The following is a 25581-nucleotide window of genomic DNA, read 5'->3' as shown; positions in this document are numbered from 1 at the left end:
ATGGAGGGTGCAAGACCAGATTCACCTGAACCCAGCTGTGTCTCCATGAAGAGCAACAACTCAATACAACAACCACCTCTCTTTAAAGGTGGAGGATGTTCTACTGATCTGAGGTCAGTATAATCTCATGGTGTGTTAGTGCATTAGGGTTTCAGTGTCGGCTGATGATTCCTGATTGGAACTAAGTAACGTTTAGAGAAATACTTAATTATTTTTATTTATTTATTACTAAGGAGTGGTTAAATAAGATTAAGTGGTTAAGTGGTTATTAATTAAGACTGGTTAGTGGAGCATCCAAACAATTTTAGAGATTCTTCTACTGATCTGAAGTACAGTCAAGCCAGAAGCTCTGCTCACCCCTTTCACCTTCTCCACATTTTATTACATTATAAACTCATTCTATAATAGATCAAGTTCTTTTTTTGCCTTAAACATCTAAACACAATCACCAATAATTATGAAATAAAAACAGGGTTTAGAAAATATGTAATTTTATTTTACTGACAAAAATGGTTTATTTAGGGGTTACATATATGTACACACCCTGAGCCTAATATTTGGTTGATGCACCTTTGGCAGCAAATGCAGCTTCAAGGCATCTTGGGACAGAAGCTACGAGCTTGGCACACTTGTTTCTGGACATTTTTGCCCATTCCTATTGGCATATCCTTGCAAGCTCTGTCAGGTTAGATGGGGAGCGTCGGTACACGCCCATTTTCAGCTCCTTCCATAGATGTTTGATTGGATTCAGGTCTGGGCTCTGGCTGAGCCACTCAGGGACATTCACAGACTTTCTCAGAGGCCACGCCTTTGTTCTCTTGGCTGTGTGCTTTGGGTCGTTGTCAGGTTGGAAGGTAAACGTTCGCCCCAGTCTGAGGTCCAGAGCGCTCTGGAGCAGGTTTTCTTCAAGGATCTGGATGTACTGAGCTGCATTCATCTTTCCCTTTATCAGGACTAGTCGCCCCGGTCCCACTGCTGAAAAACATCCCAACATCATGATGCTGCCACCACCATGCTTCACTGTAGTGATGGTATTAGCCAGGTGCCTGGCTTCCTTCAGACATGACGCTTGGTATTCAGACCAACAACTTCATTTTTGGTTTCATCAGACCAGAGAATCTTGTTCCTCATGGTTTGAGAGTCTTCTAGGTGCCTTTTGGCAAACTCGAAGCAGGCTGTCATGTGACTTTTACTAAGGAGGGGCGTCCGTCTGGCCACTCTACCATAGGGGCGTGATTTGTTGAGTGCTGCCTGGATGGTGGATCTTCTGATAGTTTCTCCCATCCAAGGTTATAATAGTTTTGGATTTTTCATTATAGTTTACTTTTATTTCGTTGTGACTTTTTTCTCTCTAATTCAGTTAGTTTTAATTAGTGTTTAGAGTGGGTTAGCTAGTTTTTTTTTTTTTAATGCTTAGTTTTAGTTTAGTTTTCATTAGTTCTAGTATTAGTTTTAGTGTTTTTATACTTTAGGTTATTTTTCAGGTGCAGGATTCAAAAAGGTCAGAGTAAGTATTGTGTAATAAAAACTCAACAAAAGATACCATTTAAAAAATGTATTCAATTACTGTTGAACAACCAACTGTCCACAAAAACTGTAACAGTCCACAAGATAGCAGCCTTAAGTGCAAAATGTGTAATACTGCTGCTGAAAATAGTCAATAGACTAAGGACACACATGAATATAATAATTAGGGCTGTCACATGATAACATTTTTTAATCGGGATTATTCGCAAACTAATAACTAAGCAAAATTTGAACAGTTATGCACATTTTTTATTGCAAGAATATGTTTACTAATAAAAACCTTCATAAAAATATGATAAAATTATTTAGTCTAGCCAGACAATACCTGTATGTTGTTAACAGTTACCATCTTTCAGTCAGTTATTTAAAATGAGTCTGTTCACATGATCTGGTAAAAGTGAGGATCTTTACCTGTTCATAACCCTGCTACTGAAAACAGGAGCTCATAATATGAACCATTTCTAGATGCAACACCAGTGGTGTAACTAGGAGCTCAGGGGCCCCAGTGCAAAAAAAATGTTGGCCCCCCTCAACAAATTGCATCTGCTGATAGCTGATCAGAATGAATTAAAAGTCACTCAGAAGTTCCACTTCAAGTTCAAATTCCTGCCTCTGGTATTTTTACTGCACAGTTTCAGTTATTTTTAATTTTACTTAATGAAAATATTGTAATATAATAATAACGACCTGGCGAGTGCAGCCAATGTGGGGGCAGTGAGGTGAGTGGTTGAGTTCATGTTGTGGAGGCCCCCCGCCCCCCTGCCATGGGCCCCGGTGCACCTTTTATATCTGTCGTAGTTTTTCCTGCCCTTGTAATTCACACAAGAACTATTTATAAATTATTCCTCTCACCTGTCATGTAATGTGAATTACAAATATATTGTCCAGCCTTTTAAGAATGTTAAGTGTACTATACATGCATAGGGAGCAAGTGTGTAGGGAAGATATCGTAATTGACCGTGTCCGGCTGTGTTTATTTTGTTCTTAACCAGCGTTTTGCTTCATGCACTTTTAAGAAACGCAAATTACCAGAGATGCATATTTACATGACACAAACAGCTCAATAAAAATAGTTTGATAAAAAAACTTCATCTCGATTAATTAACGACCTAATAATAATATAAACTAATGCATGAGACACACATCAGGGAGCTCAATCTGAGAAAAACATCAACTTAACTTTTGCTGTGGTCATTTTGCAGGCTAGCGTGGTGAGCAGAAACAGAATGTTTACATGAAGTTGCGTCAGGGAGCGGTTTCCTGCTCACCTCCCTGGCCAAGGCTCATCTTCCCCGATTGCTCAGTTTGGCCAGGCGGCTTCAGGTCTAGGAAGATTTTTGGTGGTTCCAAAACTTCTTCCATTTATGAATGATGGAGGCCACTGTGCCCTTTGGGAGCTGTAAAGCTGCAGCTATTTTTCTGTACCCTTCTCCAGATCTATGCCTTGAGACAATCCTATTTCTGCAGATCATTCCTTTGATCCCATGGTTTGGAGTTTGCTCTGATGTGCAACTGTGGGACATTATAAAGGCAGGTGTTGGCAATAAAACATGGAGAAGGTGAGAGGGGTGTGCAGACTTTCCAGCTTGACTGTGAAATAGATGTTTGACCATCAGAACTATGTAGCACTGTCAGGACCTCTCTGGTTAAGTCCAAGACTATGAACAGCTTGAGCGTATATGGTCTACAAGGGTCAAATTCAAGACCAAGTCCAAATGAAAGTGATGATAACAACTGTAATAATAATACTGATTGCTGATTTATTTAAGAATGTCAATTCAGATCCGCTGTGGTTATTAGCATACAGTGTTAAACAAAAAATCATTGTAAACTGCTGAGGTTACAGACGTTTATAACTCATACATGCATTAAGATTAAGATTAAACTCAGATTTATTAAGTTCAGTTTCTGTATCACAATCTGCTTAAATATGAAACATGAACAATTACAGCTGCAAGATTCATTTGGTTTATCTCTGGATTTAACTTGTATAAAGAGACTTTATATTGTACAGCACCTGCTGGTGCTATTTAAATGGTGACTTCATCTGGTAAAACTGTGGTATTTTTAACAAGTTCACATTATTGTGAACATTGCAGAATGAAACTAATTAAATCTTCTATACAGTTTCCAGCTTGAATTAGGGTGCAAATTTTACATTTCAGATTTCAACCTCTACACATTATTTTAGTTCTTTTATGTTTTGTTATACTTGTGCTCCAGTGTGATGGAGGGTACGAGACCAGATTCACCTGAACCCAGCTGTGTCTCCATGAAGAGCGACTGGTCAATGGAACATCCACATAACTTTAAAGATGGAGGGTGTTCTACTGATCTGAGGTCAGTATAATCTCATGTTCTAGTGTTTATATTTTCACTTTATCAAACTTATTAACCTCATTAAACTAATTAATTAAATCACAGAAATAACAGAATTAATAACTAATCAGCTAGGATATGTTTCAATAACTGGATGTTGAAACATGCTAGTGTTCAGTACTGTTCTGTATATTTATTGGTTTTGTATAATAAAGACTGAAAATCTGCACAATTGCTTATTTGTTTTTGTTTGTTTTTTTATTTACAGAGCACAAAAGAAGAAATTAAATGTTACTTACAGAGATCAGTTAGAATCCATATTTAAGGTTTGTATGTACTGTATGTGTGTGTAATATTAATGATGATGCTTGTCTAGTTTGCTGTTGGTTAAATGAATACTGTGAGGGATCATATATTGATTTTGGATTCTAGACCCTCACTAGATGTTGTTCTGGTTCTTATGTATGTGAATGTTCTTTTTTGCCATATGGGATTAATGGAACTCAAAACAACTAGTTTCAGTATAATGTTAGCACTACATCACTCCTTATGTGGTCACATCACTCATCTTGGTGCTTATTGTGATGATCTGTTCCTCTAAATTCCTCAACAGGAACTGGAGCTTAAAGTCATCAGCATGTTAAAAAATGAGCTAAACAAGTTCAAAAAGCTACTGAATGAAGATTACCCAGCATGCTCTGAGCAGGAGGTAAAGGATGTGGAAAATCTGAGTAGTTTCAGAGAGGGGGCGCTAAAGATCACACTGAATGTTCTAAAGATCATGAACCAGACAGACCTCGCTAACACCCTGCAGAGGAGTAAGAGACTTACCTACATACTTACATTATTAATTTATTTACCATTAGATAAACAAACTCTTCCATATCCATCTTGGTTCTAGAATCATCTATACTTTTGATTAGTCATTACATTATATTATAAAACATGTTATGACCATTAGGTACTTGATATTAGATGAGAATTCTAACTATGATATTGGTCACTACATCTCTACAAATAAACCAATTATAATCATAGAGGTTTATACTTATAAACAGAAAATAATTTATATACAAACCTATTATTTATTACAGTAATAAATTATATACTGTGTTTATTGATCATGCAGTAAAATATTAATCATCATCTTCTGTTTATTAGAACTATTAGTCTCTATTAGTGTATATCAGAAAAACCTCAAATCCAATCTGAGAGAGAAATGTAAAAGAATCAGTGAAGGAATCTCCCAGCATGGAAGCTCAGCACTTCTGAATGAGATCTTCACAGAGCTCTACATCACAGAGGGTTGGAGTGAAGACATCAATAATGAACATGAGGTCAGACAGGTTGAAGCTACATCCAGGAGAACAGCAGTACAGGAGATTTCCATCAAATGCACTGACCTCTTTAAAGACACGTCCATCAGAACTGTGCTGACTAAAGGAATCGCTGGAATTGGAAAAACAGTCTCAGTGCAGAAGTTCATTCTGGACTGGGCTGAAGGGAAAGCAAATCAGGACGTCATCTTCATATTTCCACTTCCTTTTAGAGAGCTGAATTTGATGAAGCAGGAAAATCTCAGTCTGATGGAACTTCTTCATCAGTTTTTCCCAGAAGTGAAAGGTCTGCCATCATTAGACTGTGATGCTTATAAAGTTTTGTTCATCTTTGATGGTCTGGATGAGTGTCGACTTCCTCTAGATTTTCAATATAATGAGCGATTGTGTAACGTAACAAAGTCGGTAAAAATGGATGTGCTGCTGACAAACCTCATCAAGGGGAACCTGCTTCCCTCTGCTCATCTGTGGATCACCACTCGACCAGGAGCAGCCAATCAGATCCCTCCTGAGTGTGTAGCCCAGGTAACAGAGGTACGAGGGTTCAGTGACCCTCAGAAAGAGACGTACTTCAGGAAGAGGATCAGTGATGAGAACCTGGCCAGTAAAATCATCACTCACATGAAGTCATCAAGAAGCCTCTACATCATGTGTCACATTCCAGTCTTCTGCTGGATCTCAGCCTCTGTTCTAGAGAGAATTCTGGATGAAGCCGAGGGGAAAGAGATCCCCAAAACTCTGACTCAGATGTTCACCCACTTCCTGATCTTTCAAATAAAACACAAGGAACAAAAGCATTATGGGAAATCTGACCCTGATCCTCACCAGACCAGTAAGACAATACTGGCACTGGGAAAACTGGCCTTCCAACAGATGGAGAAAGGAAACCTGATCTTCTATAAAGAAGACCTGACAGAATGTTGCATCCATGTCAAAAACACATCAGTGTACTTAGGAGTCTGTACCCAGATCTTCAGAGAGGAGTTTGGGCTACACCTGGGTCAGGTCTTCAGCTTTGTGCACCTGAGTGTTCAGGAGTTTCTGGCTGCTTTATATGTATTTCTCACCTTCATCAGCAAAAACAGAAATGTGCTGGTGATGCAAAACACTGGATTCTTTAACATCTTTAGAAACGATACAAACATGTCTGACTTTCTGAAGAGTGCAGTGGACAAGGCCGTACAGAGTAAGAATGGACACCTGGATCTTTTCCTCCGCTTCCTCCTGGGTCTCTCACTGGAGTCCAATAGCCTCTCTTACGAGGCCTACTGCCACAAACAGGAAGTAGCTCTTACAACAAAGCGAAAACAGTCAAGTACATCAAGGAGAAGATCAGTGAGAATCCCTCTCCAGAGAAATCCATCAATCTGTTCCACTGTCTGAATGAACTGAACGATGATTCTCTAGTGCAGGAATTCCAACAATACCTGAACAGAGGAGGTTCTCTTCATCATGATAGACACCGTCTGTCTCCGGCTCAGTGGTCGGCTCTGGTGTTTGTGTTGCTGAACTCAGACCAGGAGCTGGATGTGTTTGATTTGATGAAATATTATCCATCACATGAAGGTCTTCTGAAGCTCCTGCCAGTGGTGAAAGAATCAAGAAGAGCTGAGTGAGTCATTTATTGACATTTGATTCATGAGTTTATCACTTAAACATTAATAATTAGATTTACGAAACTGAGAAGTTGCTAAACTAGTGTTGCAGTCTGATCTCAAAATGTGTCTGAAATTAACATTTATTTAGTAACATTAAAATAATAATGCTGTTTTTTACACCATCTACTAACTTGCACTCTGCTAATTATGCAGAGTAGGGATTTAACGATACACTCCACCCATGATGCAATGTGATTCACAATACTGAGTTCACGATACAATTTTCTTCTCACTTTTTTTAAACCAAATAAAATGTAAGACAAATTACACTACTCACAAAAAGTTTGGGATATTCGGCTTTCTGGTGAAATTGATGGAAAAGGTAAAAAGTTCACGCTACAGTGATATTATATCATGAAAGTCGAGCATTTAAGTAGAAGCGTGCAATGGTGATTTCCTCATCTCAAACTATTTATTAAAACAAAAGCCAACAACAGTGGTGGGTATACCCCAACAAAACATCTCAATGTCTCAATAACTTGTCATGTGCCCTCGAGCATCAATTACAGCTTGACAACGACGTCTCATGCTGTTCACAAGTCGACTTATGGTCTGCTGAGGCGTGGCATCCCACTCTTCTTGAAGGGCGGCCCTCAGGCAGCTGTTCCCTAATGAGGAGGACTGTTTAAATACCAATTATTTTAAAAATTAAAATGGTGAAGTTTAGTAATAAAGAGAGAAATACATTAATAATAGACGATCTTTGTACATAAAGACTCTCATGTTAGTATGAAGGGGCGCTCAGGTGGTGCAGCAGTAAAGTACACTGGTTTACTTTTGCTGAGATCTGAGGATGTTAGCATGGAGTGAATTTATCTGACCACTTTATACTGGTCAGGACCATGGTGGATCCAGTGCTACTCTAAAACACTTCCATGGAAGTAGGAACACACCCTGGTGTCACACACACACACACACACACACACACACACTCACACACACACACAGTCACTCTCATCTATGTTTCAGGATGGAGACAGAAATAAATTTGTCATTTATAATCAGCGGGTAACATTGTATTAATTCTCAGTCGCTACATGGCTATAGTTAGCACTTGGACTGTGTAGAAATGTGAAGCTCCGCCCCTTTGTAAATCAGTACAGTTGAGCAGTCCTGCTATTGGTTCATTCATCAGTTTAACTGCTTTCACTTTTATCTACAATGTAGTCTGATCTGATTATTTCTCCCCAGGTTGTGGGATTGTGATCTAACAGAGGAAAGTTGTGAACTTCTGTCCTCAGTTCTTAGTTTAAACTCCTCCAGTCTGAAACATCTGAACCTGAATAACAATAAACTGAAGGATTCAGGAGTGAAGCTGCTCTCTGCTGGACTGGAGAATCCACACTGTAAACTGGAGATACTGTGGTAAGATCTTCACTTTCACACTGTAGATACAGAAGATCATTCCTACAGAAACTGTTGATGATGTTTGGAGGAGTTTGATATTTTACTCGTGTTTCCCTACACAATAACACAATAAGTGATAAAACACGTCATCACTTCATGATTAAGATGATTTCTCAGTGATGTTGTCTGGTTGTGGATCTGAATGGAGATGGAGGAGGAGGTGGGAGAAGATGATGTATGATTTTTATTAAATGATTTTCTTCTGCAGGTTAAATTGCTGCAGTATTACAGATGAAGGTTTTACTGCTCTGGCTTTAGCTCTGAAATCAAATCCATCATCACGTCTGAGAGAACTGCAACTGATCAACAATAATCCAGGAGAATCAGGAGTAAAACTGCTCAAAGATCTACAGGTGGATCCACAATGTAACCTAGAAAAACTAAGGTAACTTACTGTTGCTTTATACATATTACATACACTTAAACACATCAGAACTGGAATCAGAGCTGCTCATTAGCAGAACTTCATCTGTATCAGGGTTCTTCAGTGAACAATGAATCATGTAAAATGTTCTATCATTGTTCCAGCTGGTGTGTGTGTGTGTGTGTGTGTGTGTGCTGGTGTTTATACTGGTTATGATTGTGTTGAGTCTGATAGGTGACTGAAACATCTGATCATGTCTGATCTCTTCTACAGCTTCTGATTCTAACACATATTGAATTGTAAGAAGATGAAGAGCAGTGAAGATAAACACCATCTACTCTTCACACTGAGATTCTACATGGTGACACTTTGTTCAGCTTCTTTATGTTCTAATCTGTAAACTGTCATGACATCACTTCCTGTACAAGATCAACACTCTCAAACCCACTCTGAAGTGCTGCTGGATCTTCATTTCATTCTTCTACACATCAGTACTGAAGTAATGAGATTGGAGAGTCCATCAGGTTTCTGGTAGCAGCTGAATGAATCTGATAGACTGAACACTCAGAACCTGGTACATGTGAGTTAAGAGCTGTGAAACATGGTGAGGGTCCATGTGGACTGCTTTAGAAAACCCTGCATTAGCTTGATGCATTAGCATGCTGTTCACTATCTGGCCTGTAATGCAGAAGCTTAAAGATGTTTAAAGCTACTGGAGATGTTGAGATTCTGTCTGGAGGAGAACATGAGGAGGATCACTCAAGAGACCAGAGAATCTCCAAGGATCTTCACTGGGAAATTACAGACGTTAGTGAGGTCTTGAAGTGAGGACGCCTTCCTACAGAACCACAAGATGTTTAGAGGACTGGTGGAAGAAAGTCTCTTCTGGATGATTCTCACCCTGGAACTTTGAAAGGAACCTTGTTGGATGGTCAGAACAGACCTAAAAAGACATCAAACAGTGGAGGTCCTGGGTCCCCAAGTCCAAATCAGACCACAGTTTTGTACAGGCTATTACCCACAATCCACTGTGATCCTGTGATGTTTCTACCAGTAACCAGTGGGTTTTTGGAATGGTATATAGTCATTTTTATTTCCATTTACATATTTGGTATTTAGCAGAACTTTTATGCAAAGTGACTTACAGTACTGTGACAGTATACTGTGTAGGCAATTGAGGGTTAAGGGCCTCGCTCAAGGGCCCAACAGTGGCAACCTGGCAGTGGTGGGGCTTGAACCAGCGATCCTTCGATTACTAGTCCAGTACATAAACCACTAGGTTATTTAACCAGACATTTCATCCAGCTAACTGATTAAAGCAATAAACTCCAACAGATTAAAATGATGAGAAACAAAGTGATAATTCTTATTAATGATGTTAAATATAGAAGATGATGATAATGTCAGTATTTGATCAAAGATGTATTTATTTCAGTCTTTCTTTAAGCTTCTATAACATTCTGCTTCTTATTATATTACCAGCTGTAGCTACACCTGCTGTTCTTACTAAACCAGCCGTAAGAAGCTCTTCTGATTTCACCTTAATCGCTCCCGTCTGCTCCTCTATTCTGCTATCTTCTGTAGAGGCTTAGTGTCCTGCTGTCTGTTGTTTGGTCCTGCTTTGATAAAGATCTGATTCCACTGAACCATCCGGTCTATCTTCTGCAGAAGTTCAGTGTCCTGCTGTCTGTTCTGTGGTTCTGCATGATTAAAGATGCAAAATATTCCTCCACACTGATCTAACATCCTTCTGAGATGTTTATTTCTGCTTCTTTCTTCATCTATAATTTAATCTCTTACACCATCACCATGGGTAAAAAGAATGATCATGTGATCTGTAACCTTCTCACCAAAAACCTTCTGTAACCTCTTAATCATTTCTTCTTCCTGTTCTGTGACTGTTCCAAACCTGAAAACAAGAATGAAAGCATGAACTCCTGGTTGTGAGAGATAAACACTCCTGCACAACTGCTCCGTTAACTGATCTCGTGACAGTGTTGTGTCAAAGAATCCTGGTGTATCAACCACACGTGTGAGTTTTCCTTCTATCACAGCTTCTGCACGTTCACATTTATGCTCGGGATGGTGTTTCCTGTTGCACGATCCTCCGTTCCTCCTGGTCCATTTCAGCAGATCTGATCTCTTTATCAAAGGGCCTTGCTCAAGGGCCCAACAGCAGCAACCTGGCAGTGGTGAGGCTTGAAGCTGAACCCCAGCTAGCCTAGCTTTAATAAATAAACATAATAAATGTAGTAAATGTTAGTAAATGTAATCTGTAGCTCTGAAATAGACCAGTGATAATAAATTCCCTCCATATTTCAGTAAAACCTTCAGTTCAGTTGGGTTTGTGTTACGGGGGCGTGTAGGACGCTCGTGACAATCATTTTCGACTATATTGATTCTTACTTTAATGTTGCCAACAACGCCACCTAGGAGTTTTAATATTTGTAGGGAAAGTTTTTAATTTAGGTCTAAGCGAACACACAATGTTTTAAAGCCACAGGTTCTTTTCAATCTGGGGTGCAAGTAATCAAGGTAGATCACCACAATGTACTAAATTTAAATAAGTTTTTTTGACCATAAAAAGTTCACAAAAGAGGCCAGTATTAAATTACTCCTCTCAAAGGACTAAATACTTTAAAATGTTAGAATAACTTCACTCACAACTTACTAAGGTCAGGCAAGGGTAACTTCCGTACAACTCCAGTCACACAAGAAAAACACAAAACAAAACCCCTTCACAACAATCAGATGAAATCAAGCTCATAAAACACGACCTATAAATAAAACAGTTGTACTGATAGTAGCACGGCTTGGTCTGTGTCCCCACGAAGCAGTACAATAACATGTCATGGCTCAGGGTCTCAATAAATATAAAGATTAAACAAACACCAAATTCACCCACGTGACATCTGGTTTTAGTTCTCGCTCTTCCTCTGCTGTACTAAAGCTGAATATCGACACTCAGCTTTAAATATTCAGCTCTAAACTCCACCTACAGAATTATGGAGTGTCACTTTCAGTTTACAGCATAAAACTCACACGCTGACACATGTACACATCTCTCTTTTTTGTGGTTCATCACATGTTTGGTTTAACTAAGATAATTTGGCATCAGTGAGTGTTGGCCAGTCAACAACCTGCAGACAGTTGGTTTGTGGGTAAATACTCACCACAGCTGGTTTATACACTTAATGTTAGTTTTCAGCTCTGCCATTTGCATGGATTCAGTGAAAGTTTTAATATGTTATGAATATCTAGATTGAAAAATAAGTAGCAAACCTCAACCTACCCTTGCTCATAAACGACTGAGTCTTTTGTTATGATAGATGTATCTCTTACAATAATTTTAACCCAAACCTTTCTCTGATTTTTTCCTATGCATCAGAACAATTCTTTAATTCTTTAACTTCATGTTTTAACACGTTTTTCAGTTACACCTTGCTGGGGGTTTTTACAGCAGGACAAAGTCCTGCCAAGTTCAGTCATGTGTTGTTTGTTACGTTATTTTCCCAGAACACCCCAAGCTATTTATGACTTCTATTAATTATGTTCATCATTTATATAGTGAAGTTTGTTTGAAATGTGGGAGTAAACAAAAAGCTGGGTGTATCCCATGTACAGGTCAGGTATGTACTGTTGCATTGTGGTTTTCTAATCCTGAAGCCGTGCTAAGAACTTGTTTGTTCTACACTTTATGCAAGTAAATTTCACATCACACAAAATACATTTCACTTTTTTTTTTACTATGAAACCCTCACAAGATGATCGTTATAATCTGCTAAAATCTTGCCTGATTAAACGAGTTAGTTAAACTGGTAAACTAATTATTACATATTTGTTCATTTGCTGAACTTTTTCCACCACCGTAATCTAGACTGTAACTAGATGAATAAGAATAATGAGCCGACACGCCCAGTGTAGTGTTCATGTTTATAACCTCATGCTAGATAACTTTAGCTGTGTAATGATGAACGTGTGATTGTTGTATTCAGTAGAAGATAAAAGTTCAGAACTGTGGAGTTAGTTTAATAGAAATTAATATTATATTTTAACACACATTTATCTCATTAAACAGAACCAGACTTAAAAAAACAGAACACAGTTAATGTACATATAATAAACAGTAGAACATGATTTATTACAGAATTATGAAGCATGTGATTAAAAAAACAAAATTAAAAAACAAAATTAATTGACGTTGAAATTGTAGAGAATTATTAACTATTACAATAAAAGTTACAATACAAAGAATAATAAGTAATTAATAAGTAAACCAACAGTACTAAATCATTTCTATTTGTAATATTGAATCATTTTATTGTGCAGCTTCTCGTTTTAATCAGACTTTCACAAACCACTTCCTTCCTAAATCCCAGTTACCGCCTAAATACTCCCACTATCACCAACGCCACCACCACCATAATAACTGCTGCTACTAGCATCAGCACAGCTACAGCTATAACACGAGTTCTAAATGAAAATAATTTCTTGTTTTTCTGCCTGAATTCCTCCCAGTTTGAGCTCTGTGCTCCCTTATACATCTCATTAGTGTAGAATCCTCCTTCATTCCACTGCACCATCCTGTCTATCTTCTGCAGAAGTTCAGTGACCTGCTGTCTGTTCTGTGGTTCTGCATTATTAAAGATGTGAAATCTTCCTCCACACTGATCTAACACCCTTCTGAGATGTTTATTTGTCCTTCTAACTATTTCTTCCTCTCTGACACCCTCAGCATGAGTAAACAAAATGATCATGTGATCTGTAACCTGCTCACCATAAACCTCCTGTAACCTCTTAATCATTTCCTCTTCATATTCTGTAAATGAATCATATTTAAAAACTAGAATGAAAGCATGAACTCCTGGTTGTGAGAGATAAACAGCCCAATAAATCCTGGTGTATCAACCACACGTACACGGTTTCCTCCTATCTCTGCTTCTGCACGTTCAGTGATTTTTGTTACAGAATATAAAGATCGTTCTGATCTGAATACATTTATTCCCAGGATGGTGTTTCCTGTTGCACTCTTCCCAGCACCAGTCCTCCCCATCAGCACGATCCTCCGTTCCTCCTGGTTCATCTCAGCAGATCTGATCTCTGGATCTTTTACTGGGTCTGTTAGTACCACAGAAAACCTCTGTTACACACTAACAACTTCACACACACACCCACACACACACACACAATGTAGTATATTATTATTATTATTATATGTAATTTTGGGAACAAATTTCACTAATCTCCACTTAAATGTCTCCTCTTCATGAATGAAGACACATGTTCTCTACTGTAAAATGACTTTTTAACTATAAAAATGGATATAATTTACTAAACTGTGTTTAATTTTAACACTTAATTTATTAGTTTGTTTTTCTACATGAACGTAAAGTACAATAATGAATCAGAATGTTTTTACTCAGCACTAAAACAATAAAACAGAGTTTATAGACTCAGGAATGTAACTTCATGCTGCTGTTTATGTTTTTAAGGTCTCTTAACACTTTAGTGATTAATAGAGTTAAAATAAAGTTGTGTATGTTAGCACTGACCTGCTGTTTGTGTGGGTGTTCTGATGTTAGCACTTAGCTTCAGTTTGTTAGCACAGCAACAGTCATGCAGCTTAAAAGAGAATGAGATTAATAAAATAAACACAAACTAGGAAATGTGTTTAAATTCTATTCCTCAAGTTGAGCTTTCTGTTTCTCCTTCTGAAAGCAGCCTGAACTCCACCTACTGTAACTACTGTTATACATGACGAGAGAGGGGCGGAGACACACACACACACACACACACACACACTGACACACACACACACACACACACACACACACACACACACAGAGAGAGAGAGATGTTTCTAACATTTATTTTAAACAGCAGACAAGACACACTAACACACGACCTAAGCTAAGAGGTTACATTGAATGAATTAGATTTTTAATTGTGTATTATTCAGTCCAGTCTGGGATAAAGTGCATTAGTGAGTTGTGGACAGTGTAAGTGCAGATCACCATCATATCTAACAGGATAACAGCATTGTGGGTAAATCAGAGCTCGGTGTGTGAACAAAGATCTGACACAGAAAATTCAAGTCGAGTCCAAACTTGCAGAAACACGAACAGTGGACTGAACAAAGAGTTGTGTAACCTGTTTAACTCTTCTGAGTGAGCTGCATGAACCCTGGAGGAGATCTAAACCTGCTGAAAAGACTGATAAGTTAACCCCCTTGTGGTCAGTAGGTGAAGCAAAAAGCTTAATTTAGACAAAAACATTCTGTCACCTCACAAAGGAAACTGATCTGATTTAAGAAGTGAACTCGTAATATCACTAACATAATAACAGAACTAAATCTAAATACTGATATATAGATTAAACAGCTCTAATACACAGAGATCAATACAGATGTGATTTAAGCATGCAGTACTGATGTTTTTTAGACTTGTGTACAGGATATTGGTATAACATCATCCCTAACACTACATCTCCACTCACACACAGTATTAATATAGATACGATACATAAAAGTAAACTAATACTGCAGCAATCAGATCCTGATTCAGGTCACTGGAATTCCAGATGTGTGTGTGTGATTTTTGATTTACATACAGAATTGGGGGAAGTAACTCGTCTTTATGTGCGGGTCGCTCCTGGGGCTAGTAAGACTCCGGCCACTAGGGGTCAACAGTGAGCCGGCAATCAGGTGTAAAGCACAACACCTGTGCACAGGTCTATAAAGAGGAGCAAACAGCAGTCAGAACTTGCTGGGTCTTTGTCTCATGCTGAGCAAACACAAGCAGTGGGTATTGTGGGTAGAGGACTGAAAGAAGAGGTCGGTAGTTTAATCACCTCACATCTGTTGGTTCTTTGTTCTGACCCTGTTCAGTGGAGAAATGAGCTTTCTGTACCTGCAACACTTCACTCAGGTGAATCCATCCAGCGACTGGTGACTGACAGCACATGCTGTTGGATTGTCTACACCAACCGAATAGTAACTTTACATCGACTGGTGCTAAAGTTCAGACGCGGAAAATTCAGGTCGAATCCAAACTTAGAGGGAGTCTCTGTGTACTTGCCTTCATTCACATCAGCACAAAATGATGGGTCGCCCATATTTAAGTTTATAATAGTGGCAACAAGTTTGACATGTAGTACACTGCTCCACAACCAGATTCACAGAACCTCAATGTTTCTGTAGCCCATATCCTAAATCAATTGAAGTCAAGTCAAGTCAAGTCAACTTTATTTATATAGCGCTTTTTACAATATACATTGTCTCAAAGCAACTTTACAAAATCCAGGACCAACAGATACAAAAACCCCTGTTGAGCAAGCCGAGGGCGACTGTGGCAAGGAAAAACTCCCTGAAAATTACAGGAAGAAACCTTGAGAGGAACCAGACTCAGCAGGGCCCATCCTTCTTGGGTGGCCTGGAGGAAACTTTAAATAAATACACGATTTACACAGAGCATACAAACACAGAATTAAATGATCTAAAAGTCATAACTGGTAATAAATAGATAAATAAACAATTAAATAATAATAGAGTTGTTATCCGCTCTAGTCTTCAATAAAGTCTGTAGTGATTTCTTGTCGTTGCAATTACTCCAGACCCGTCACATCTGACAGGAGCAGCATCGTTGTCCCGGCAGTCTCGACTTTAATCCTTAACCTCGGCGGGTAAACAGGTTTCCATCAGAATGCCCTCGGGGTAAAACAACAGAGAATGTAGTTAATAATGTACAATGCTAGTTGAGTAAAACAGTTTTACAGAGAGTTTTAGACTCCGACAGCCCTAATTATTACAGCATAACTAAAAGGGAGAGCGAGCAGGTAACAAGGTCATGAAGGCTTTCACAGGACATCAGCGCCCATCTCCCTACCGTCATCAAACCTGAGTGATCAGATAAGAGAGGCAGAACGACAGCAACCCAACATCCCTGATCACCACAAGTTTCTATGACCAAGAACCCCCAAGCTCTGCTCCTCTGTCTATACTAATCAAAAGCCTGAGAAAATAAATATGTTTTCAGTCTAGACTTAAACATTGAGACGTGTCCGAATACCGAACAGAGGCAGGAAGATTATTCCAAAGTTGTGGAGCTTTGTAAGAAAATGCTCTTCCACCAGCTTTGGTCTTTTTAATTTTAGGAACTATAAGTAACCCTGCATCTTGTGAACGAAGTGGACGCGCTGGGTTGTAGTGATTAATAAGCTCACTCAGATACTGTGGAGCCAGACCATGTAGCGCTTTATAGGTTAGTAAAAGTATTTTGTAATCAATGCGGAATTTAACTGGCAGCCAGTGTAGAGATGATAGAACAGGACTAATATGATCAAATTTTTTAGTTCTAGTTAGCACTCGAGCTGCTGCATTTTGAACTAATTGGAGTTTGTTTATGGATCTACCAGAGCATCCAGTTAGAAGAGCATTACAATAATCTAACCGAGAAGTTATAAACGCATGGATCAGTTTTTCAGCGTCATTAACAGATAGTATATTTCTTATTTTAGAAATGTTACGCAAATGATAGAAAGCAACTCTAGTAATATTATTAACGTGTGTATCAAATGAGAGATCTGAATCTATTGTGACACCTAAGTTTTTTACATCTGGGCTGGGAGTAACAGAGAAAGTGTTTAGGTTTAGCACCAGGTTAGACAACTTGTCTCTTGCAGCTTTAGAGCCAACAAGTAAAACCTCAGTTTTATCTGAATTAAGTAAAAGAAAATTACACGACATCCAGTTTTTTATGTCGTTTACACAATCTTCTATCTTACTGATTGTGTCAGTATCATTTGGTTTGGCTGATATATACAGCTGTGTGTCATCTGCATAGCAGTGAAAGTTTATGCCATGTTTATGAATAATTTATCCTAGTGGAAGCATATACAGTGTATCACAAAAGTGAGTACACCCCTCACATTTCTGCAGATATTTAAGTATATCTTTTCATGGGACAACACTGACAAAATGACACTTTGACACAATGAAAAGTAGTCTGTGTGCAGCTTATATAACAGTGTAAATTTATTCTTCCCTCAAAATAACTCAATATACAGCCATTAATGTCTAAACCACCGGCAACAAAAGTGAGTACACCCCTTAGTGAAAGTTCCTGAAGTGTCAATATTTTGTGTGGCCACCATTATTTCCCAGAACTGCCTTAACTCTCCTGGGCATGGAGTTTACCAGAGCTTCACAGGTTGCCACTGGAATGCTTTTCCACTCCTCCATGACGACATCACGGAGCTGGCGGATATTCGAGACTTTGCGCTCCTCCACCTTCCGCTTGAGGATGCCCCAAAGATGTTCTATTGGGTTTAGGTCTGGAGACATGCTTGGCCAGTCCATCACCTTTACCCTCAGCCTCTTCAATAAAGCAGTGGTCGTCTTAGAGGTGTGTTTGGGGTCATTATCATGCTGGAACACTGCCCTGCGACCCAGTTTCCGGAGGGAGGGGATCATACTCTGCTCAGTATTTCACAGTACATATTGGAGTTCATGTGTCCCTCAATGAAATGTAACTCCCCAACACCTGCTGCACTCATGCAGCCCCAGACCATGGCATTCCCACCACCATGCTTGACTGTAGGCATGACACACTTATCTTTGTACTCCTCACCTGATTGCCGCCACACATGCTTGAGACCATCTGAACCAAACAAATTAATCTTGGTCTCATCAGACCATAGGACCTGGTTCCAGTAATCCATGTCCTTTGTTGACATGTCTTCAGCAAACTGTTTGCGGGCTTTCTTGAGTAGAGACTTCAGAAGAGGCTTCCTTCTGGGGTGACAGCCATGCAGACCAATTTGATGTAGTGTGCGGCGTATGGTCTGAGCACTGACAGACTGACCCCCCACCTTTTCAATCTCTGCAGCAATGCTGACAGCACTCCTGCGCCTATCTTTCAAAGACAGCAGTTGGATGTGACGCTGAGCACGTGCACTCAGCTTCTTTGGACGACCAACGCGAGGTCTGTTCTGAGTGGACCCTGCTCTTTTAAAACACTGGATGATCTTGGCCACTGTGCTGCAGCTCAGTTTCAGGGTGTTGGCAATCTTCTTGTAGCCTTGGCCATCTTCATGTAGCGCAACAATTCGTCTTTTAAGATCCTCAGAGAGTTCTTTGCCATGAGGTGCCATGTTGGAACTTTCAGTGACCAGTATGAGAGAGTGTGAGAGCTGTACTACTAAATTGAACACACCTGCTCCCTATGCACACCTGAGACCTAGTAACACTAACAAATCACATGACATTTTGCAGGGAAAATGACAAGCAGTGCTCAATTTGGACATTTAGGGGTGTAGACTCTTAGGGGTGTACTCACTTTTGTTGCCGGTGGTTTAGACATTAATGGCTGTATATTGAGTTATTTTGAGGGAAGAATAAATTTACACTGTTATATAAGCTGCACACAGACTACTTTTCATTGTGTCAAAGTGTCATTTTGTCAGTGTTGTCCCATGAAAAGATATACTTAAATATCTGCAGAAATGTGAGGGGTGTACTCACTTTTGTGATACACTGTAGAGTGTAAATAATAGGGGTCCCAGTACCGACCCCTGTGGAACACCACACTTTACTTTTGTAGTTTCCGAGCATTTATTATTTACATAAACGAATTGCGAGCGGTCAGTCAAATATGATTTGAACCAAGAGAGTGCGAGTCCTTTAACACCTACTGTATTTTCTAGCCTCTCCAGTAAAATGTTATGATCGACCGTATCAAACGCTGCGCTAAGATCTAATAGAACAAGAAAAGAGACACATCCATTATCAGAAGACATTAACAACTCGTTAACTACTCTAATTAATGCGGTTTCGGTACTATGATTGGGTCTGAATCCTGATTGAAATTTTTCATGAATACAATTTTCATTCAAATAAGAGCATAACTGTTTGGAAACAACTTTTTCTAATATCTTAGAGACAAAAGGAAGGTTTGAAATGGGCCTATAATTAGATAAAACATGTGGATCAAGATTAGGTTTTTTAATCAGGGGTTTAATAACGGCACTTTTAAACAATTTAGGTACATACCCAAGGCTAAGGGATGCATTGATTAATGTAAGCAGGGGCTCTACTATAGCTGGGAGTAAATCTTTAAGTAAACGAGTTGGAACAGGATCGAGTATACACGATGATGACTTCGATGATTTAATCAACACAGTTAGTTCATTTTGGGAGATTGGATTAAAAGAATTTAGTTGGATTAAATTGTTACTATTATCACCAATGCTGCTCGGAGTGAGTCCATACTTAACATTGGCAGGTGACACACTCTGACTCTGAAGTCGTATTTTTTCTATCTTGTCATTAAAGAAATTTAAAAAATCATCGCTGGTACAGTCAGGTGGTATATTAGATTCAGTTTCATTGACATTTTTAGTTAATTTGGAGACTCTAGGAATCTAGGATTGTTCTTATTTTTCTCTATTAGGGACGAATAATATAAAGATTTAGCTTTTATAAGTGCATGTTTATACTCAGTTAAAGCATCTTTCCAAGCTATCTTATACACCTCCAGTGTAGTGTGACGCCACTTGCGTTCTAATTTCCGTGCTGCTTGTTTAAGTGCGCATGTGTGGTCATTGTACCATGAAGCAAGTTTTTTCTCCCTAATCAGTTTAGTTTTGAGTGGGGCTACGTTATCTAAGGTTGTGCGCAGTACAGTCTCTAGGTTTTGAGTTGCCTGATCTAGTTCTTTAGGTTCTGATGCTGATATATTTGGTAATTCTGGTAGGCAGTTTATGAACGCTGCTGCAGTTGCAGATGTAATAGTGCGCTTATATTTAAAACGATTTGGTTGCTGTACCTTATTGGACAGGGACACTTCATAAATTAGTAGAGAGTGATCAGAGATTAAGTCATTCTGTGGTATAATTTCCAGGTTGTCTATGTTTATACCATAAGTAAGTATTAAATCTAAGGTATGTTTACAGCGGTGAGTGGGTCCCGTTACATTTTGGGTGATGCCTAAGGATTCTAAAATAGAGTCAAACGCAATTTTGAGTGGATTACACTTATCCTCATAATGGATATTAAAGTCACCAACAATTAAAGCTTTTTTAGTTGATAAGACTAATTTAGAAAGAAAAATGTTTAAACATACTATTTTTATCAGATGAACATTTATTGGTTATGTCAGAGATAAGAACCTCAAACGAGTTTGTTATGGGAGATGATTTTACAGTAAGACCTATGTCTTTATCATAAATTGTGGCTATTCCTCCACCATGACCGCTAAGACGTGGCTTATGTTCATAACTGTAACCCGGCGGAGTATGGAGCTCAAACGCTGCCATAAGTATCTGAATCTGAATTTTATAAATTTGAAATATTTCAATCTGAATTTTATAAATTTGAAATATTTAATGGCGTAATTTATAAATTTGAATTTTAACAATGCTTTTTTTGTGATTTGAACTTGTGAGGTGGTGAAATTTGCTGTTGAAAAATTTTCAATTCAAAATTACAACTTGCAATTTTCAGATTTTAAAAATTCAGATAAAAAGAATTCAGATCTCTCAGATTCAAATCTCAGAAATACGAATTCAAGCTTGAGGTGAAACATCCGGGTTTCCCAGGAAAAGTAAACTTTCCAGAGCGATCGAACGCAGCATTTAACCAATCACAGCGCTGCCTCACCTGCGTTCATGTCTGTGGAGGAGAAATGAATCCCAATGAGAAAAGTGCATCCAAAGTTTTTCAGATCCACACAGTCAGCTAATTATTTATAGTTCTGGTAAATACTCAACGTGCTTTACGGCAAGTTTTATATTTTGCGTTATGTAACGCTGGTGGCGTGATAATGCGCGGGGTAAGGTTAGTTAGCGTTAGCTAGCTTGTTGGTAGTGGTTAGCTAAGAGTTTTGCTTGGCATGAGCTGGTCTGAGTTTAGGAAGGCATGGATATTCCGTTGCTTGCACATATTAAAATGGGGAGTTCAGAAATGTTGTGAAACTTCTTTCCTGGTGTGCCGTATAGCACTTCAGAGTTCAGTCTTTACCTCATTTACCTAACACACCTGGTTCGACTCATCTGGTCAGTTGAGGTTGACACTTTGGATGCACTTACCTCATTGGGATTCATTTCTCCTCCACAGACATGAACGCAGGTGAGGCAGCGCTGTGATGCTGCGTTTGATCGCTCTGGATAGTTTACTTTTCCTGGGATACCCGGATGTTTCATTTCAAGCTTGAATTCGTATTTCTGAGATTTGAATCTGAGAGATCTGAATTTTTTAAATCTGAATTTTTAAAATCTGAATATTGCAAGTTGTAATTTTGAAATGAAATTTTTTCAACAGCAAATTTCACCACCTCACAAGTTCAAATCACAAAAAAAGCATTGTTAAAATTCAAATTTATAAATTACGCCATTAAATATTTCAAATGTATAAAATTCAGATTGAAATATTTCAAATGTATAAAATTCAGATTGAAATATTTCAAATGTATAAAATTCAGATTCAAATACTTATGGCAGCGTTTGAGCTCCATAGCGGAGATGCTTCATTTAAACCTAGATACTCATTAGGTCTAGCCCATGTTTCAGTTAAACAAAGTGCACTAAGACTATTATCTGTAATTATTTCATTTACAATTACTGTTTTGCATGCAAGTGACCTGATGTTTAGAAGTCCTAACTTTAGTTTAGTCTTACTAGGGTTTTCATGATGCTCTTTTAGATTAATTTTAATGAAGTTATTATGACATACTTTTTGATTTTGTTTTGGCTTACACCTGCCACGGTAAACAGACACAGTCTCAATGGTTTGTGACCTAAGGATTCCAGGTGACGTCCGATGGCGACTCGCAGACAGTTGGTTAGGCCTGTTAGTCTGCTGCCTGGTCTTGGCTCTGGATAGTCACTTACCACTATCTGCCGCTACACTAACGCGGTGGTAAAGCCTGTCACCTATGCTGCAAGAAATGCGAGCAGCACCCTCCCACGTGGGGTGGACACCATCCCGCTTCAAAAGACCAGGCCTTCCCTCAAAGGTGGACCAATTATCTACAAAATCAATGCAGTTTTCTGAGCACCATTTAGACATCCAGCGGTTCAGCGACAACAACCTGCTGTAGGTTTCGCCACTGGGTCGAATCGGTAAGGGGCCAGAGCACACTACTGCCTCAGACATCGACCTAGCTAACTCACACACCTCTTTAACATTACTCTTAGTAACCTCAGACTGCCGTAAACGAACATCAATAGTGCCGACATGGATAACAATCTTCGAAAATCTACGATTAGCATTAGCCAGCACTTTCAGATTTGCTCTGATGTCAGGCGCCCTGGCCCCCGGAATACAGGTGACTATGGTTGCTGGTGTCTCTATGGGGGTTGCAATACGCACGTGTCGGAGCTGAGAATCTCCTATAACCAGAGCACTTACATTAACAGGCTTCTCAGCGGGTAAGTCACTGAGTGGGGAAAACCTGTTGGACACGTGCAACTGAGATGGTCGGTGCTTTGCCCTACGACTATGTCGCCGAGACGTCACCCAGTCGCCCCGCTGTGAGGGCTCTAATGCCGGAGTCTGGGGTTCTGCACCTGAACTGCTGGCATTCGGGACTGCTACAGCTGAATCTAAGCCCTCACTAGTAGTAGTCTGTTCTAACGCCCGAATGCGCCCTTCTAACACTGAGATCTTCTCCGTCAGACTAACAACTAATCTACATTTATCACATGTAAAGTTATCACTAAACACGGAGAAGGAATAACTGAACATATTACACTCGGAACATGGAGCGCTCCTACTGGGGCCATAATAACAAAGAAATGTACTTAGCTTTACAAGATGAGTTGGAGATGATGTTTATGTTGGATTCACTGGCGCTTCTGCTGGTAGTCACAGAAGAACGGCTTTAATTCCGGATGAAACAGGCGATACAAAAACCACCAACCAAACCAACACAAACGCGCTTCGTTCGGACAAAAGCGGCTGTAATTCTAAAGGAGAACGGTGTTATGCGCTGGCGTACAAAACAAATAAACGCGCTTCCTACGAACAGAAACGGTTATAACTTCCCACAAAACAGAGGTGTTTTAAGAGCTGAAATACAGAACACAACCAAACACAAACAACCAAACACAAATAACCAAACACAAACGCGCTTCGTGCGGACCGAAAATGGTTTTAATTCTGGATAATTATGATGTTTATGCGCTGAAGTACAAAACAAACAAACAAAACCGGGCTTCGTTCGGATGCCGGTAGCAGAAGTTTCTTAGTTTCCAACACAGCACGAGTTTACGTTAGTAAACACAAGCGCTTTTTTACGATAAACAAAAATAAAACTAAATCAACAACACACAGAAGATTAACGTATAAATTATATGTTTTAAACATATGTATATAAAAAGTTATTTAGCTAAAGGCTACAAACAAACAACTAGGCTAGAGTTTCAGCGTGCGTACCACCGGAAGTGACGTCAGTGTTTGTGTGGGTCCATTCTATGATGGAGAGCTTGCCAGGCCAGGTTTGGTTTGTGCCTCTTTGTCCTGTTCTCTGGCAAACTTTAGTCTTTTTTGATAGCAAGGTTTTGTACCTCTCATGAAAATCAAACCTCCTTATGCATCTTGCTGCCTGCTCTTGGGCTGAACTTGCTAGGACGGCTTGACCTGGACATGTCAAATATTTTAAACGTTCTCCACAGGAATGGCTGTTTTCTAATTGTTTTGAGATGTTTTTAAATCCCTTCCCAGACTCATTTGTATCTACAGCCTTCTTTCTGAAAGCCTCAGAGAGCTCTTTAGATCTCACCATGGTGATGCCAAGAGCAAACCAAAATAATATCTGAGGTTTAAAATAAGACCGCCTCTTCCAAAGTTCTCTGTAACGATGGTCTAATTATTTGCAGCTGATGTGGTGCACCTTATTTTAAGTTTAGACATTTTAAGTAGTAATATGTGGGGGTGTCCTAACTTTTACCTCACAAGAAATGTACATTTTTTGTTCATTACAGTTTACAACTTTTAATTTTTGTTTAGTTATATGCTCCATATCTCAGTACTGTTCAAATAAAGCTCAATTGTCCATATGTATAAATATGTTCAAAAAGACAAAGGTTTTCATGGGTGTCCTTACTTTTTCACATGACTGTATATATTTAATATGTTGGTGTATAATAGAACTTGTTGCCCTAAACATATCATCATTTACAATTTGCTGCCATGCTTGTTTCAACTACTGTATAGCACTTTTTAATCGCTAGTTTTGTTTACCCAAAAAACTTCATATGTTGCAAAATGCCTTACTGTGCCAAATGTGCTTTTTGTCCTTGTACTAGTTACCCTTCCACTTCTGAAAAGGTGGCTCTAGCAAAGAGCATAATTACTGTCTTCCCATCCCTGAGAGTCCAGGTAGATGGTAAAGGAGAAGGATTTGTAAGCATACGGTTTGATTTGATTCAAGTTGAATACTGTGCAGAGCTGATTTTTAAAGATCAAATACAGTTCCACATGCACATTACATTCATTTGCTTATGAAATCTCTCTTTTTAGATAAATCATACACTGTGTTCTACAATGTCTTCTACTTAATATTATAAGAACAAAGAGCGTAACAATGCATGTTTGTTTTTCATTACATTTGCTTGTCTTTTGTATTAGGAACATTTTTATGATCCAGAATCTCACTCTGGTCTTTTGGAAATGAGACTGCGTGACATCCGCCGAAAACTCGAGGATGGTCAACGCCGTTACGAGGCACACAAGCGGAGTAGAGAGGATGGGCCAAATTTAGACAAGAATGAGGTGGATAGTAGTGGGGCTAGTGGAGTGGATCAACCTGATGAAAAGGCTCAGACCATCTGCATTCAGTCAGCAATGCAGAAAACCTTTACCTGCCGCAGATCATGGATAACCAAACATTCCCCCTCCATGTCTGAAATCTTCCAGGAATACCCACGCTTTTTGGATATGAACTTTTCATTATTTTGGTCTTTCTTGTTTTAA

General features: G+C 39.0%; 1 pseudogene; it reads left to right on the top strand.

Annotated features, from left to right (window-relative positions):
- Positions 1-25581, top strand: LOC134303148 (NLR family CARD domain-containing protein 3-like; annotated as a pseudogene).

Source organism: Trichomycterus rosablanca, chromosome 2 (assembly GCF_030014385.1).
Source record: "Trichomycterus rosablanca isolate fTriRos1 chromosome 2, fTriRos1.hap1, whole genome shotgun sequence".
NCBI lineage: Eukaryota > Metazoa > Chordata > Actinopteri > Siluriformes > Trichomycteridae > Trichomycterus > Trichomycterus rosablanca.
Note: the sequence above shows the minus strand (reverse complement) of the source record. Positions and strands in the feature narration are given on the sequence as shown.